Below are 15,833 nucleotides of genomic sequence, written 5' to 3'. Positions count from 1 at the left end.
TAGAGCAATTTGCCTAAAAGAATTTTGATTAAAATTTGTGGTTGGGTCTAAAATTATTTTGGGGTTGATTTAATCTGGGAATGACGTTATGGTTATTTGGGAAATTAGGGAATCTTGCGTTTCCATTATGTGAAAAGGGTATGATTCTTGGGGTCGGTCTAAAGTTATGGGTATTAAGGGTATTACTTCTTTGTTGACTATAAAGGAAGTTTTCTTCTTCAATTACAAGAGACATTGCTTTTTCTAAATTTTCGGGGTTCCTAATTCTAATATTATTTTGTAGAGTTCCGGTTAGACCTCTAATAAAAGTTTTTAAAGCTAGTTCGTTTCATCATAGTTTTTTGTTCTTAATTCTTTATCTGCTGTTGTTAGATTTAAAGTGTTTAGTTTAGAAAATATTAAAGATCGTGCATCTTGACAACGCATACCAAAATTATACGGGGTTTCGCCCTTATTTGGAGATAATGTTATTAGATCCTGAACTAAACAATCAAGATTTCTTTGATCACCAAAACTTAATTCTAATGCGCTTTTTATATTTTCCCATGTTTCCAATTCATTTACTCTGGAACCAATCAAAGTTAGAGCTCTGCCAGTTAACTTTCCAATAATTGCCCTACTTATAAAATTGTTATGAATGTCATCACCTTCTTTATAGAAATTATTAATTAAACTTGTACAATTATTGATAAAAACAGCCAAAGTATGTGGATTTCCATCAAAATTAGGAATAGTATCCACATATAGTTTCAAAAGGGAATAGTTTACATTAGTGTTATTTCCACTAGTGCTGGCATTTGTAATTTGTTCCATACTAGCTTGATTTGTTTCCATATTTTTTTAAATTAAACGCGGGTTTAGTTTTATTCCTTAAATTTGGTAATTTATATTTTTTAATTAATTCCTGTAATGAGACGTCAGAATCGTCAGTATCGGACATTAAGGTGATTCGTTCAAGAAAATGAAAATTTATATTATAACAAAAATTTTTAAATCCTAGCTAATTCTAAGATTAAAAATTTCACTTGTCAAACGAGCAAAATAATCTATATCAACTAAATAATTCTTTTAAAATTACTTACAGTAGAATGAAGATTCGTATCATTCTTTTGGATTCTTGCTTAACCTAGTGCCAATAGGAGTGAAGTGATGCTGTCTTCTATATCCCTGGTCTTCCTAATCTATGCGTCCAATAGGAAAGAAGTGATTTCGTCTTCTAATCCCTGGTCCTCATAGCTATGTTGGCTTCTGCGATGTTTGTCTTCCACCAACGCTGACAACTGCAAGTGCGTTCTCTGCTCTTCCCACAGCGATGCGTGTTCGATTTGCCAAAGTAACCGTAGAAACGGAAACTATTCGCGATTTTTGTCGAAGCGTTTTAGCAAATCCTACGAACTGCGCCAATTTTATGATCGAACGGGAAAAGAGCGTTTTTAAAAACAACACGTTTACAAATTATCACGACTTTTATTTCTACATGTACAGAGTCAAGAGAAAATAAAGCTAACTGAAATGGGTTACAATAGTATTTATAATCTTAATATAAATGCGCTTGCATATATTCTGTATGATCATGGGTTTCCACGGGAACTCATGTGTGAGCGTAGTTCTCATAATGGTAATGTCTAAGGGTGTCTGCATATAACTGGCTAGAACTCTCGATCGGCTACGACCAGACCCTTGTAAAATTTATCGTATAGGACCGGCCCGTCCACAATTCAAACCCCAAGCGCCGGTCCTAATCTTTTGTCTTCGTCTTTTACACGTCATTGCTGGGGACTTAGCCTACCTCTCTCTGACAAAATTTCTCGTTGAACGGGCCGGGGTTTAGGAATTTCCAGCGATCAGATGTCTTTAAATATACGAGGACCGCTCATTATATATTTTGCTATTTGTTTCAATGCCTGAATTTAGTATATTGACCGTACCCCAATTTGTAAGGTGTTCGAATTGAAATCATCTACACTAGTCCATATAAACTCAATCCGAACAGCAGAAAAACTAAAACTCGGGTCATTAGCGGTATCTTCTTTGTAAAGCATAGGCGTGCCACAGAAGAATTGTAAAAAATATTTTAAAGGTGTATTTGTACGTTATACTCAGCAATTGTAGTGATTCTTAACTGTTATATGAGTAAATTAGGCAATCTAATGGACTGTCAAAATGAAGTTTTTGGTGCCTTTAAACATTGCCATGTTGTGCAAAAAATCGAAAAATGTTACATTTTTTAAGTCACAACAAAATAAAGCTTAAAATGAATAAAAAAACGTACAAACATTGCGTTGTGTTTTATTTCGCATTGTATGGTATAAGTTAAATGCATCCCGGCCGCCGTTGTGACTAACAATTGAATTTTCAAGTTTTGCCTAATTTTTGTGTAAAATTCATAGTTGTAAATGTCATATATTTTTGTTTACAAAATATATGATATTTGCGAATGAAAAATAAAATAAAATACATTTTCGTGTACTTGATAAAACTTTTTAAATGTCATAAAATATATAAAAATTAGATAATATATTTGGCATAAATGGCAATTTTTTTTATTTTTTTTTTATCAAAATCATGTTTATCAGTCATTTTGGTAGAAAAAATAAAAGACCTTTTAAATAAATAATAGGTTATACCTATCATAGGAATATGATATGTAAGAGGTTTTTTCACACTAAATTTTAATATAATACCATAAAAACATCTTTAAAACAAGCTAAAATACCAAACAAAAAATACAAACTTTGAAGTATTATCATTAATAATAATATCATAATTTTTGAATTGTTTAATGTGTTTTGTATATACCGTACTCACTCATGCACTTGTACTTATTTACTAAGTAATCGCTCTACCGTACTCCGTTCCCTATTACCCACGTTTAAACTTCAACTAAAGAAAAAGAACCCTAGAAGTACTTAGTGTCCTGAGGATGACTGGTTTTTTGTTTTTTTTTTAATTTCTGACCCTATCCAACAACTATCTCCAGTAATAATGGATATTGCTTTCATACCTCTATCGCTATCATAATAAAATGATTTCATTATTGTAGCAATAGAGATATGAAATGAAATAAGGTACTACATAGATATCTATAAAAATCAAATTTGGCAACTATTTATAAATTACCTAATTTCATATTCTTAAAAATCTTGATCACGCAGTAAATATATATAAAAAAATCATTCATTTACTAATTTATAACAGCTACAAATATTTCTTTATTGATCGTCTTTTATATTCATATGGCATTTCTTTTTCCATCTAAAATATAAATTATAAAAATTTAAATTTGCTCAATTTGCAAGAGCTAATAATAAAATTAAAACTAAAGACATTTTTACGGAAGCTTATAATTTATTTTGCCTAATTCTCACCATTCCATCGACAAGCGTGTCCGTAGAAAGGAGTTTTTCATGTTTAAAAAGGCTAAAAACATTTACAAGAAATACTATTTCACAAGAAAGACTTTCCAGTTTGGCTATTATTTCACTACATAAAAAACCTATTAAAAGAACTTATGCAACATCCGTTTTACGAGAATATTATTGACCGATTCGCTTCTTTAAAGGACCGAAGGATCGACTTGATTTATAAAAACTAGGTAACTCAGCTCTAACTATAATACTGTTATCCATAAAATGCCAGCCATAAAGTTACCGTTCCGCGTGACCGGCCTACTATTTGCGTCAGGCCGGATATTTTTAAAAATCTAAAGAAATGAACATCATCTGTAAAAAATTACGTAATAGTACTAATTTTTATCTCTTTTATGCATTAAAAAATAAAATAATCTTAAAAAACAAGCGTACATGAGGACAAATAATATTTTTTAATGTTTAATATTAGTTATTTCATTTTCATAATTTCTGATATTTTATGGTGAATGAGTTCTTATATTTTAATACTATGATATTTTTTCTTTCGATACTTTTAAATATATATAAATTTAAATCCTGTCTCATTAATAAAAATAAAATTTGAATGGAATCCAAATTTTTTTTCGAGATTTTGTATTACTTGGTGCCCTCCTATTATTATGCAAATCAGAGTGCATGAGTTTTGTTATATTAGAGATTTTTGGGACACTTTTAGGTATACACTAACATAAGTTTAGATAGTTGCCACCCCTTCATAACCTCTAGAAAAAATTAAGTTTGGTCAAAATCCCGATTTTCTCAAGAATGTTCGTTATTTAGTGCCTTTTTACTTTTATGCAAATCGGAGTCCATGAGTTTTGTTTTAATAGGGATTTTTGGGACACTTTAAGGTACACACTAACATAAGTTTAGATAGTTGCCACCCCTTCATAACCTTTAGAAAAAATTAAATTCGGTCAAAATTCCGATTTTTTCAAGAATGTTCGTTATTTAGTGCCTTTTTACTTTTATGCAAATCGGAGTGCATGAGTTTTGTTTTAATAATGATATTGAGGATACCTTTAGGTATACACTAACATAAGTTTAGATAGTTGCCACCCCTTCATAACCTTTAGAAAAAATTAAATTCGGACAAAATCCCGATTTTTTCAAGAATGTTAATTATTTACTGCCCTCTTACTTTTATGCAAATCGGAGTGCATGAGTTTTGTTTTTATGGTGATATTAAGGATACGTTTAGGTATACAGTAACATAAGTTTAGATAGTTGCCACCCGTTCATAACCTCTAGAAAAAATTAAGTTTGGTCAAAATCCCGATTTTTTCAAGATTGTTCGTTATTTAGTGGCCTCTTACTTTTATGCAAATCGGAGTGCATGAGTTTTGCTTTAATAGTAATATTAAGGATACTTTCTATTAAGGATACTTAATTATCGATCGGCTACGTTTGATCTCGACATCGCATTTTTACGTTAGGGATCTTCAAAAATTTAACGTTGACGTTAAACGCAAAATGCCTCCGGCCGATTTTATGCAAAGTTGGTAGAAATACAATTAGTAAATCGGTTTATAAAATGAAATGTGGAATTTGTAGTTCCACCTTCCTTGTGCAAAAATAACAGGAGTAGAGGCTACAGTTCTTCATAAGCAAAAAAAATCTTGGAATTGTTTTTCATGTTTGGAAAGCCATGCTAATAGTGGCAATGATAAAGTTAAGCAAACCAATTCAGATAAAAATCAATCCACATCTGTAAAAAAGATAATTCCACAATAGCATATTAGTAAGGAGGAAGGCAGCATATTGGAGCTAAATATGCTAGTAAAGGAGCTAAGATCGGGTATCTGAGACATGAAGGAGCCATTAAACTTTTTTAATTCTCTCGTGGAAACTGAGAAAATCAAAATCCAAGTTCTTTCAGATTGGATAGCCAATAATTTCGCCATAACTGGAATCTGTAATAATATGAAGCAAAATGAAAGTGTCGTTAAGGGAAATGTTTTGAAGGTGCTGAAAGTTATAGACGGCTCCTTGAATGAGGATGCAATTAGCCTGGTCGAGTTGCAAAAAACCAAGGAAGACAATCCCTTACCTCTGGTAACTCTGTCTAGCTGGGAATTGAAGAATCAAATAATGAAAAAGAAAAAAGCGGCTGGTGCATTGAATGGTGTTGAGTGTAGGATCCAAGGTGCTAACAATATTTATGTTAATGAACATCTCACTCACTCCTGTTTCATTAAATATTTTATAGGAAGCTAATAAGTTAAGAAAGGTAGGGTATAGTTTTGTTTGAAGTAAAAACGGATATATTTATGCTAGGATGAAAGAGGGTGACAAACCCATTAAAATACTTAGTGTGTACCACTGTCAGAATATTCTTAGGGAGCTTAAACAGTAATATTTTGCTTCTACAGGTGCGTAAACAAAATTGTAGTTACTAAACATAAAATGGCTGAATGTTCTATGCGATGATGTTTCTGAATATAAAACTGATTATTATGATGATTTAACTAATATTACTATATTTAATAAACCACAGAGTTATCTTAATATTATTCATATCAATGTACGTAGTATCTGTAAAAACTTTAATAACCTTACAACATATCTTCAATTCCTTAATAAAGACTTTGACATAATTGGTTCATCAGAAACTATTAATATTAAGCATAAAACACAAAATTTAAATATTCCAGGATATCACCTTCGGGATGGGTTTGTTTTTTTTACATAAGAAGTGAGTTTTTTGTTAGTGCTGAACTAAAAAAAGGTAAATGATTGTAGTTTCTTAAGGGCTGTGTTGGTTAAAAATAGTATTAATATTGGTATTACTGGCTTTTATCGTTGTCATAATATAGAAAAATTAGATTTTCTATCGAGCTTGGAGAATTATCTTCATAGCCATAGACAAATATAGGGTGTCCCAGCGAAAACGAAACAGAGGTATTTTTGGTATGAAAAAAAAATTTTTTACAAAAATTTCGAACACGTCGATTTTATTTTCGAGGGGGACAACTTTTCCTTACCAAGGCACCCTCATACCAGTAACCCTCTTCGAGGGGGTGGGATCACCCCTAAAATCTTAAATAGAAAGAGGGGTCGTGTGATACCTTATTTTAAAGGTCTTTTAATTCTGAATATAACTGCCAAATTTGAAGTGGCTAAAATTTTTTATCCGGATATGACAGCTTGTCAAAATTGTAGAAACAGCGAAAATGAAAAAGGTATTTTGAACTCTGTTTTGGATAATATTTTTAAAAGAATAAGAAAGTCCTAATTTCAAAGGGGCCACTTATTAATTAAGAGGCCACCCTAATACCTGAAACCCTTTACGAGGGGTTGAAAGCACCCCTTAAATCTTAAATAGAAAAAGGGGTCGTGTCATTCCTTATTTTGAAGGCCTTTTTACTCTGAATTTAAATGGTGACTTCTGAGTGACTGATGGATATCTTGTGGATATAAAAATAGTAAGAAATACAATCTTTACTGCCGTGGAGAGATAAGAGATACCTAGTAGATAGGTATAGTGGTATATAGATAGATAGAGTGGAGAGATAAGAGATATCTACCCTTTTCTTTTTGTGTCTTTTAAATAAAACAAGTTTATTTAAATTACGTCAATTTATTAAATGTTCAAATTGTGCCCCGCCTACTTCCATGCAGGAATACAGGTTTTGCTCAAAACGATGCCTGATGTTTTGTAGAACTTCAGGTGTTATCATCTGACAGTCATTTATAATTCTCTGGCGTAAGTCTTCTAGGGTGTCTGGTTGGGTAGCGTAAACTTTTGTTTTTAAATGCCCCCATAAAAAAAATCTAATGGGGTGAAATCGGGTGACCTAGCTGGCCATTCCATAAAAGGTCCTCTCCTTCCAATCCAACGATCAGGAAATATCTCATCAAGATATTGCCTCACACCAGCAGCATAATGTGGAGGCGCTTCGTCTTGTTGGAAAACGACTTGATCATCATCAGAATGATTTCCGCCTTCCATTATTTCTACTATTCTTGGATATACGGCATTTTCCAAGAGATCTCGGTACATTTCTCCATTCAAATTTCCGGGCAGAAAAAACGGACCAACAATGGAGCCGCCCAAGATTCCCTCCCAAACATTTAACTTCTCAGGGAACTGGGTATGAACTTCACGAAACTGGCCCGGATTTGCATTTGACCAGTAGCGGCAGTTATGCCGGTTTACGTTGCCATTAAGAAAAAAAGTACATTCATCTGAAAAGCAAATGTTGTAAATAAGACGCGGATTAACAGTTATCATATCATAAATAAATGCTGCTTTATGAAAAAAGTACCAATGATATTTAGCAAGCTAAATAAATTCTTCAGATACTTGTGTTTGCATTTTATTTGGTATTTTGTTTTTATTTATGATATGCTGATAAGGTGTAATAACAATAATATTAACAATACTAATAAATTTCTAATCATGTTTTAATGATCCAATAAAAAAAATTGTAAGAAAGGGTTTCAGGCATAAAGGTTTATTTAAAGCATTTTTTCCAGAATTTTATTTGGCTTTCATATCCAGAAGAAATCCATCAGTCACTCAGAAGTCACCATTTAAATTTAAAGTGAAAACGCTTTCAACATAAGGTATAACACGATCCCTCTTTCTGTTTAAGATTTAGGGGGTGCTTTCAACCCCTCGTAAAGGATTCCAGGTATTAGGTGGCCTCTTAAGTAATAAGTGACCCCTTCGAAAATAGGATTTCCTTGTTCTTTTAAAAATATTATCCAAAAAAGAGTCCATAATACTTTTTTCATTTTCGCTGTTTCCGCAATTTTGACAAGCTGTTTTATCCAGAGAAATAATTTTAGCCACTTCAAATTTGGCAGTTATATTCAGAATTAAAAGACCTTTAAAATAAGGTATCATACGACCCCTCGTTCCATTTAGGATTTTAGGGGTGATTCCACCCCCTCGAAGGGGGTTGCTGGTATGAGGGTGCCTTGGTAAGGAAAAGTTGTCCCCCTCAAAAATAAAATCGACGTGTCCGAGATTTTTGAAAAAAAAATTTTTTTTCATACCGAAAATAGCTCTGTTTCGTTTTCGCTGGGACACCCTGTATGTGCGATAGAAATGTTCTGTGGTTATATTAATTTGAATCTCTTAAATGAAAGGTGTAATATTGTTAATAATTATTTAAACTTAATGTTATCAAAAGGGTTTTTGAGTAAAATTAATGTTGGTACTAGGGAACAGGGTGATTGTCTAAGTTGTCTAGATCACATTTTTGTCAGGTCAAAATTCACCTCCGAAGCTGTTGTTTTAAGAGGAGGGTACTCAGAACATTTCCCTACTTTGTTAAATATTCCTCTGTTAAGTAGTAATAATATTGGTTCTAGACTAATTAAACATTTGGATAAGTCTTAACTTAGTCTAAGACTTAATTCAGAAGACTAGCAGGATGTTTAGAGTGAAAAAAACCCAAATGTTTGTGCTTAAAATTTTATCAATAAAATAACTAATTATATTAAATTATGTAGTTCTGAGTAAGTATATCAAATGCAAGCACAGAATTTTAAAACCTTGAGTAACAAAGGGCATTTTGAATTCAATAAGAAGACGGGATTATTTAAAGAAATGTTTATCATTAAATCCTCTAAATATTGATTATAAAACCCAATTTATAGAATATCGAAAAATGCTTACTAAAGTGTTAAATATTGCTAGAGCTTCTTATTTTAAAGGTCTCTTTTCCTTTCACTCAGGGGACCCTAGGTTGACCTGGCAGACTATCAAAAAATGTACAATTGAAGAATTTTCTGGTGGCAACAATGACATTAAACATATTAAAGGTAAAGCAGGCCATTCTCTTACTACTGATCCATTAATTGCTGAGGAGTTTAACAAATTCTTTAGTTCTGTGGGGCTAACTTGGTTAGCAAAATAAATAATTCTAATGACTACAACTTTCCTAGTATAAAGGCCAACAATCACTTCTTTTTAAATCCTATTCTGCCTAGTTATCTTATAAAAATTATTAATTCATTAAAGTACAAAACCTCTAGCACTGTTGATAATATTTCTAATGAAATAATAAGACTTATTTAATAAACCAAATTTTTTCATCTGGAATTTATCCTGATATTCTTAAAAAAACAATTATTATCCCTCTTTTCAAGGCTGGTAGTAGGGAAGAACCGTCCAATTATAGACCAATTGCTTTATTAGTTCAGTTAGTAAATTAATTGAATGCCTAAAATTACGACTCACTTAATTTATAAATAAGTATCATTGGTTATCTAATGAGCAATATAGCTTTAGGGAAAATTACAGTACAGATGATGCACTAATAAAGGTAACCAACCACATTGTCTCTGGTTTAAACTCGGGTATGAAATGCATGACCATTTTTATTGATTTAGCCAAAGCCTTTGACACTGTGTCCCGCCATATTTTGCTGAAACGTCTAGTTGATCTGGGTATAATTGGATTACCATATCAATTATTAAAATCGTTTTTAGAAAATAGGCAACAGCAAGTAAAAATTAATGAAACAGTGAGTTCTGGACGTGCGGTGGAGTATGGTGTGCCACAGGGTACTGTGCTTGGGCCTCTTTTATTTACACTGTACATCAATAGTCTTTTTCAATTATCCCAAAGGATAGTGTGTTTATATAGTGTTTTTCTCATTTTAGGTGAGGATTGCTTTCTTTCATACATTTTAACGAAATTCTTAAAGAAGTACAAGAAAAATCATAGATCTAACGCAACTATCTTAAATTCTTACCTATATGTAACTTTCTATTTTGTATTTTTGTAAATATAACTTCTCAAAAAGTTTAATTGTTTTGTTTCCCTATAATTGGCACAACTAAAATTTGTCAGAGTGACCAACATCGAAAGGACACAATCACGCAAAATGGCGGCTTCCTAGTAGTGGTCATTTACTTTTCATTGAATTGGCAGTCAAGGTATATTTATTAAGTTCGTGGCTTAGGGTGACTTGATATTAGGAAAATTTGACACTAGTGATCTTAGTGACACTTTTGACGTTTACTTTTTTTCATTTTTATTTTGGAAAGGCCGGAAAGGCGTGGTTTCGTGGGTCAAGGAAAATTTGCAGAAATTAATGCCTGTCTATTTACCTCAATTTCTAATTTCAAGTTATATTTTTTGTGGAATTAGGGTGTAAAATTTGAAATGGGATAAGTTTTCTACACATATATACGGATTACCTTACCATCAATTATTACTTAGTTCACAATCTATTTACTATATACTATTAGGGTTTGCTCCAATATTTTAACAAATTTTATTGATAAATATTATTTTCTCTTATTAGAGGATGGAAAAGGCATGGTTACTAATGCTGGTCTTTCAAAAGATAGCTTAACTCCTGAACAGGAAATTGTAGTTATACAAAAGCAATGTATGCCCATAAATCCACTATGAGCAAGTAATCTAAATTTAAATTCTGAAAAATAAAAGAGTGTATAATGCTTCTTTAATGCCTCTTTATAATGATGGAAGTTTCAGTTTATAGAAAATATTAATGAAGTAACTAAACAATTCATTACCTCTCAATTGCTATGAAAAATCTAGTCAAAGAATTTCAGGGCTTAAAGACTTAAGTTCCGTAGTAAAAAATTCAACCAAGCATATCATACTCTTAAATTCATGCTTCAAGATCTTTAAAAAACTTATAAAATACCAGTGTCTTATTTTTTCACACAACGTTCAGTTTAGGCGGAGGTTGTAAAAAATCTTATATTAACTGAATTAAAGACTTGCACTCAATTAGGATGATGGTCTGTGCAACTATTTGTGATCAAGGTAGTAATAATATAGCCACTATAAAAGAGTTAACTATTGAGTACACTGACAACAAGCCAATTCTATATCACATTGTTGTTAATGGGCAGTTTATTACTATAAAATATAATGTTGTATAACAACTAGTTGAACATTACATATTCAATTTACATAATATGTATAGTTCCTTTTACTGTTCTATCTTTTATTAATTGGTGTACATGGCCTATCTATAGGTTATAGGATTTTTATAATAATTATTATTGATTTTTAGAGTATACCGGATGACACAGACAACAGGGAACACTTAATAACTTTTTTACTTTCTCAAGATAAACAATTGAAATTTGGTATAGCGATAGAATAGTTATAAGAGCATGTTTTGACATATTCTATTACTTTCCATCACTTTCGGTATAACAGGAAGTGACACTAACTTTCTTATTTTAAATGGGACACTTGGTATATTTTTACGTATTTCGATAAAAAATAATATTCTATTTTACTTTTTGGTTCATATTCGTAGAGAAAATATTGAAAAGCATTGAAAGTTTCAATTTTTAATCAAGTAATCACGGAAAAATAGTTTTCATTACATTTTATGACTTAAATCTTTCACACGCCCCTTAAAAATGTCTAATTTTAGGAAATTTTCTGGAACTAGATAATTAGTTGCATTCGTAAATTGGAACTTTAAATAATTTATATGTATGTAAGATGTATTGATGTAAGATGTTTTAATAATATTTATATTTATTCTTTTTTGCACTGTGAGTAAGACTTTTCTTTAGTTTATGTATGTGCATGTGCTTTGTACAGAGGAAATAAACAATATTAAAATTATTTTATGTAGACTTTATGTGAGTTATATAAATACTATAGTTTTCATATAGATTTATTTTTATAGTGATTGTTGAGATATATTAAAATATATTTTGTTTTTCTGCAGTAGTATAACAATTATATTTTTTGTTATTTGCTGTTCTACATGTTTATTTTTAGAGAATTTTAGGTTTTATTTGGTATATTATTATTTTATTTTATTTTTTCTATAATTAAGTAGAGAAAAAAATTATACAATTGGCTTTCCAATTGCAGTTATTATCATATTTATATGTAGGATAATATAATTTAAATAGAATTTTGAGTTTTTCATACTTTTTGTTCTACATATTTGGAAGTTTAAATAAATTTATTATTTTCAAACTTTTTTTATTACTGAACTAATTATTTTTTGATTACAGTTTTTGGTACACAAACAAAACATATCACAGAATATTATTATTATATTATAATTTATATTGTCATTTAAATTAAGATTGTTAATTTTATATTGTATTAGAATACTTGAAATCTTAGAAAACTACATTAAATTGCAGTCAGCTGGTGTTCTTTTGATTAAAATAGATTTGTATAAGGGAAATTTGTTTCTTTTTCTGCAAATTCTTTTAATATTTTTTATAACAAGAAATATAAAAAGGAAATGTGAATGAGCAAGTATTGATGGCAATCTGTTTTAATCGAGTGGAGTACACGTAGGTTGTGACATTTAGTAGTTTTCTTAAGTTAGGCCCGTCTTAGAATTCGAATTTCCCACGCTATATTCAAATTTGGTGCTGGGTTTGACCACGCCTTCTTTCAAATCTGATTGGTTAGAGAGGTTGCCAATAGTTATAGCTTAGAAATGTCAATATTAGTTTGAATTGTACCTTCAGTAAAGGGCAAAATTTTCTTCGCGTTAACACGGCAACCCGCACTTCTCTATATACCGGGTGTTCATTTGAAAACTTCCCACCACAGATTTATCGAAAACCACTGTTAAAAAAAAAAACGCCGAAATACGTCAAGAGGTTTGTTAAGGGGGACAACTTTCTAACCTAAAATTACTTCACTCTCTGCCTCCCAGGGTCATCCCCTCAAAAAATTTAAATGGCAAGGGGTATCGAGTAATAGCTTGTTTAAAAGGTCTTTCGAAATCTTTTATTTTGACGTTTGATTTTTTTAAATCGGTCGATTCGTTTTCGAGTAAATTAGAAAAATCTTTGTTTATCTTAATTTGTTCAGATAGAAAACAAAAACATGAAAATACCAGTTTTTATTTCAATAAGTGTTCAAAATGTTGCCCGTTAGGGTTTGCCAAATCTACAATTCGTTTATTATTTAAAACGGAAACTACCAATATAAACAGCAATTCCAAAGATTAGCCGTGGAAAAAACTAAATAACAACCTGAATTTTTTTCCGCATTCTTTTCATCAACATAGATATCCTGGGCGAACTGTATTTATTGTTATTGTATTTATTGTTATTTTACCTGCTTAGTTATTTATAGTTGCTAAGGAAAATAAATAATTTAATTTGCCGTCAGTTACATTTGTGACAGTCTATACAATATTTTAGGTTAGGAATCCAAATAAAATCAGGTATTTTTAAGATAGAGATTATTTTCCAGTTTATTGATCTGCTACTGAAAACTGATGCCGATGCACACGTGCCTCGGGCGGTCTCTCTCAAATCCGCCACGGCAAAGTATGCTGCCGCTGTATCGCAATCTGACGATAATTATGCGAAAAAAAGTAGGTTTAAAACGGGCCCGGTCTATCGGTCTTTTCGTCGGCACGCTTTCATCGTTTTTATCCTCATTCAAGTGAGAATAAAACGACTATATAGGGTGATACAAAATTCGTTGCAAATATTTTTTTCGGTGCGAGAGGGAGTAAATTACCATTAATCCGCATAAAATGGTAAAAGTGCAATTCATCAGAAAAAGGAATAGGAGCGAATTCAAACCGCCGATCCTGAGAGGAGAAATCATCCAATTTGTCACGGAGATAAAATATTTAGATAACCTTATACGGTAGATAGATACATTATACCTAGATAACCGTCCTATCTAAGATAACCTTAGATAGGACGCTTAATTAAAACTCGCATTTTGACAAAACAGTGAAAAAAGTAAAACTGTCCCTATGGAACTATTGAAGGATATGCTATGATACGCTACTGGGAGGTATTACCAGGGCACAACCATGTGCAGGCTTTTATACCAGACCTAACAAGGAAGGTAACAGATACCATAAGGGCACTTAACAGATACAGTACCTACAAGCCCTAATGGGAATGTATACCGACCACGGTAGGCTGCGTCACCACATGAATAGAAAATCGCCGAATGCAGACTATGCAAGGAGGAAGAGAAAACTACAGAGCACATTCTATGCTTTAGAACATTGAAAGGCTAGAAGTAGCATGCCATAAAACTATGGGCAGGTTTGTTTACTTGCAACATCTCTAATGTAATGATGTCAAATGCTTATAGAGAAATGGCAAAAATCACTTTAAAATATCATAAAAATTTTCAGTTGTTTCCGAAGGCTCAAAATAATACTACTGCTCTCTTAAAATAAATTTGAAAAGATACTCTATATCGAAGTCAATATATACGTTAAATAAATGAAAATAAAGAAGAAACGAGAAAACGGTAATGGCATCGCAACGCCACTCGATCGCATTGTTGATGCCACCGATACAAGCACTCTCTACCAGTGACGTCATCAACAAATATTTACCTGATAAATTTTTATTAATTATTATAGAGTTTGAGTATAAGTAATATTACCATTTATGAGCTATTTATGTGTTTTTTAACGGACTTCGTTAGAGGAAGGTCCTAATAAAAGGCAGCATTTTTGTCAAAACATTTTTATGGAAATTAAATATTTTATTAATATAATATTATAGATTTCTTAATAAATCATGTTTTAAGACACAAATTTTTAACATTTTGCAAAATTTTATTGTTATTGTTATATTGGACAAAACTCAGTTTTACATCTATGGTGCTGACTTTTTCAAAGGGACAGTATTGCTTCAGCGGAAAGAGTTAAAACTACAAGGATGTTCAAATTGTGAAGGAGTTGCAGGTTTTTTATAGGTTATAAGATTTTTATTATGAGTATTTAGCCTGTACAATGGTTTTGAGACATTTAACAGTGACCTATATAATACCTAATACCAATTATTATATCATATTAATTTATACTAAAAAATAAAGCTTACCTGAGAATAAAGACTATGTACAATAGATTAGATTAGATAGTTTATTAGTAGTAATATACAAACAAGTACTTTTACAAGTCAAATAAAATATGTAGTATGTTGGGCTTTTTTGAAAATCATGTTATTATTTCTTAAGTATTTTAATAATGATTTGAGACATCTAATTCAATTTCTTTGGCGCAAATTTGTTTGTTGCAATCTTCGAATTTTAATTTTTTGTTCTTTATTTTTTTTCCATAATTTGGTGACAAGTGATTTAGCTTTTGAAACGATGCAATCATCAGTGCTTAGGTCCTCAGCATATCATTTTGATTTTACCCTAGAATAATATACATAAGAATATAGTATTACCAAAATTAAAAAGAAATAATTAAAAAAATTTATTATATATGTAAATTATAGTTTTATATTTTTTATAGATAGCCTATTGATAGATGAATATGTTCAAAAAATATTTAGATTTAAAAATATAAATATTTTGGTATTTTACGCACACTTTCACATTCAAGTTTTTATTAGGTTTATATCTATAAGATCCCCTATTCTACGTTTATGCTGATGGTAACCCCATGATGTGATGTTATGAAAGTATCGGTTCTTACTTGTGAAAAGATCGACTTGAATCACCTT

This window comes from Anthonomus grandis, chromosome 12 (genome assembly GCF_022605725.1).
Source record: "Anthonomus grandis grandis chromosome 12, icAntGran1.3, whole genome shotgun sequence".
Classification (NCBI taxonomy): Eukaryota; Metazoa; Arthropoda; class Insecta; order Coleoptera; family Curculionidae; genus Anthonomus; species Anthonomus grandis.
Note: the sequence above shows the minus strand (reverse complement) of the source record.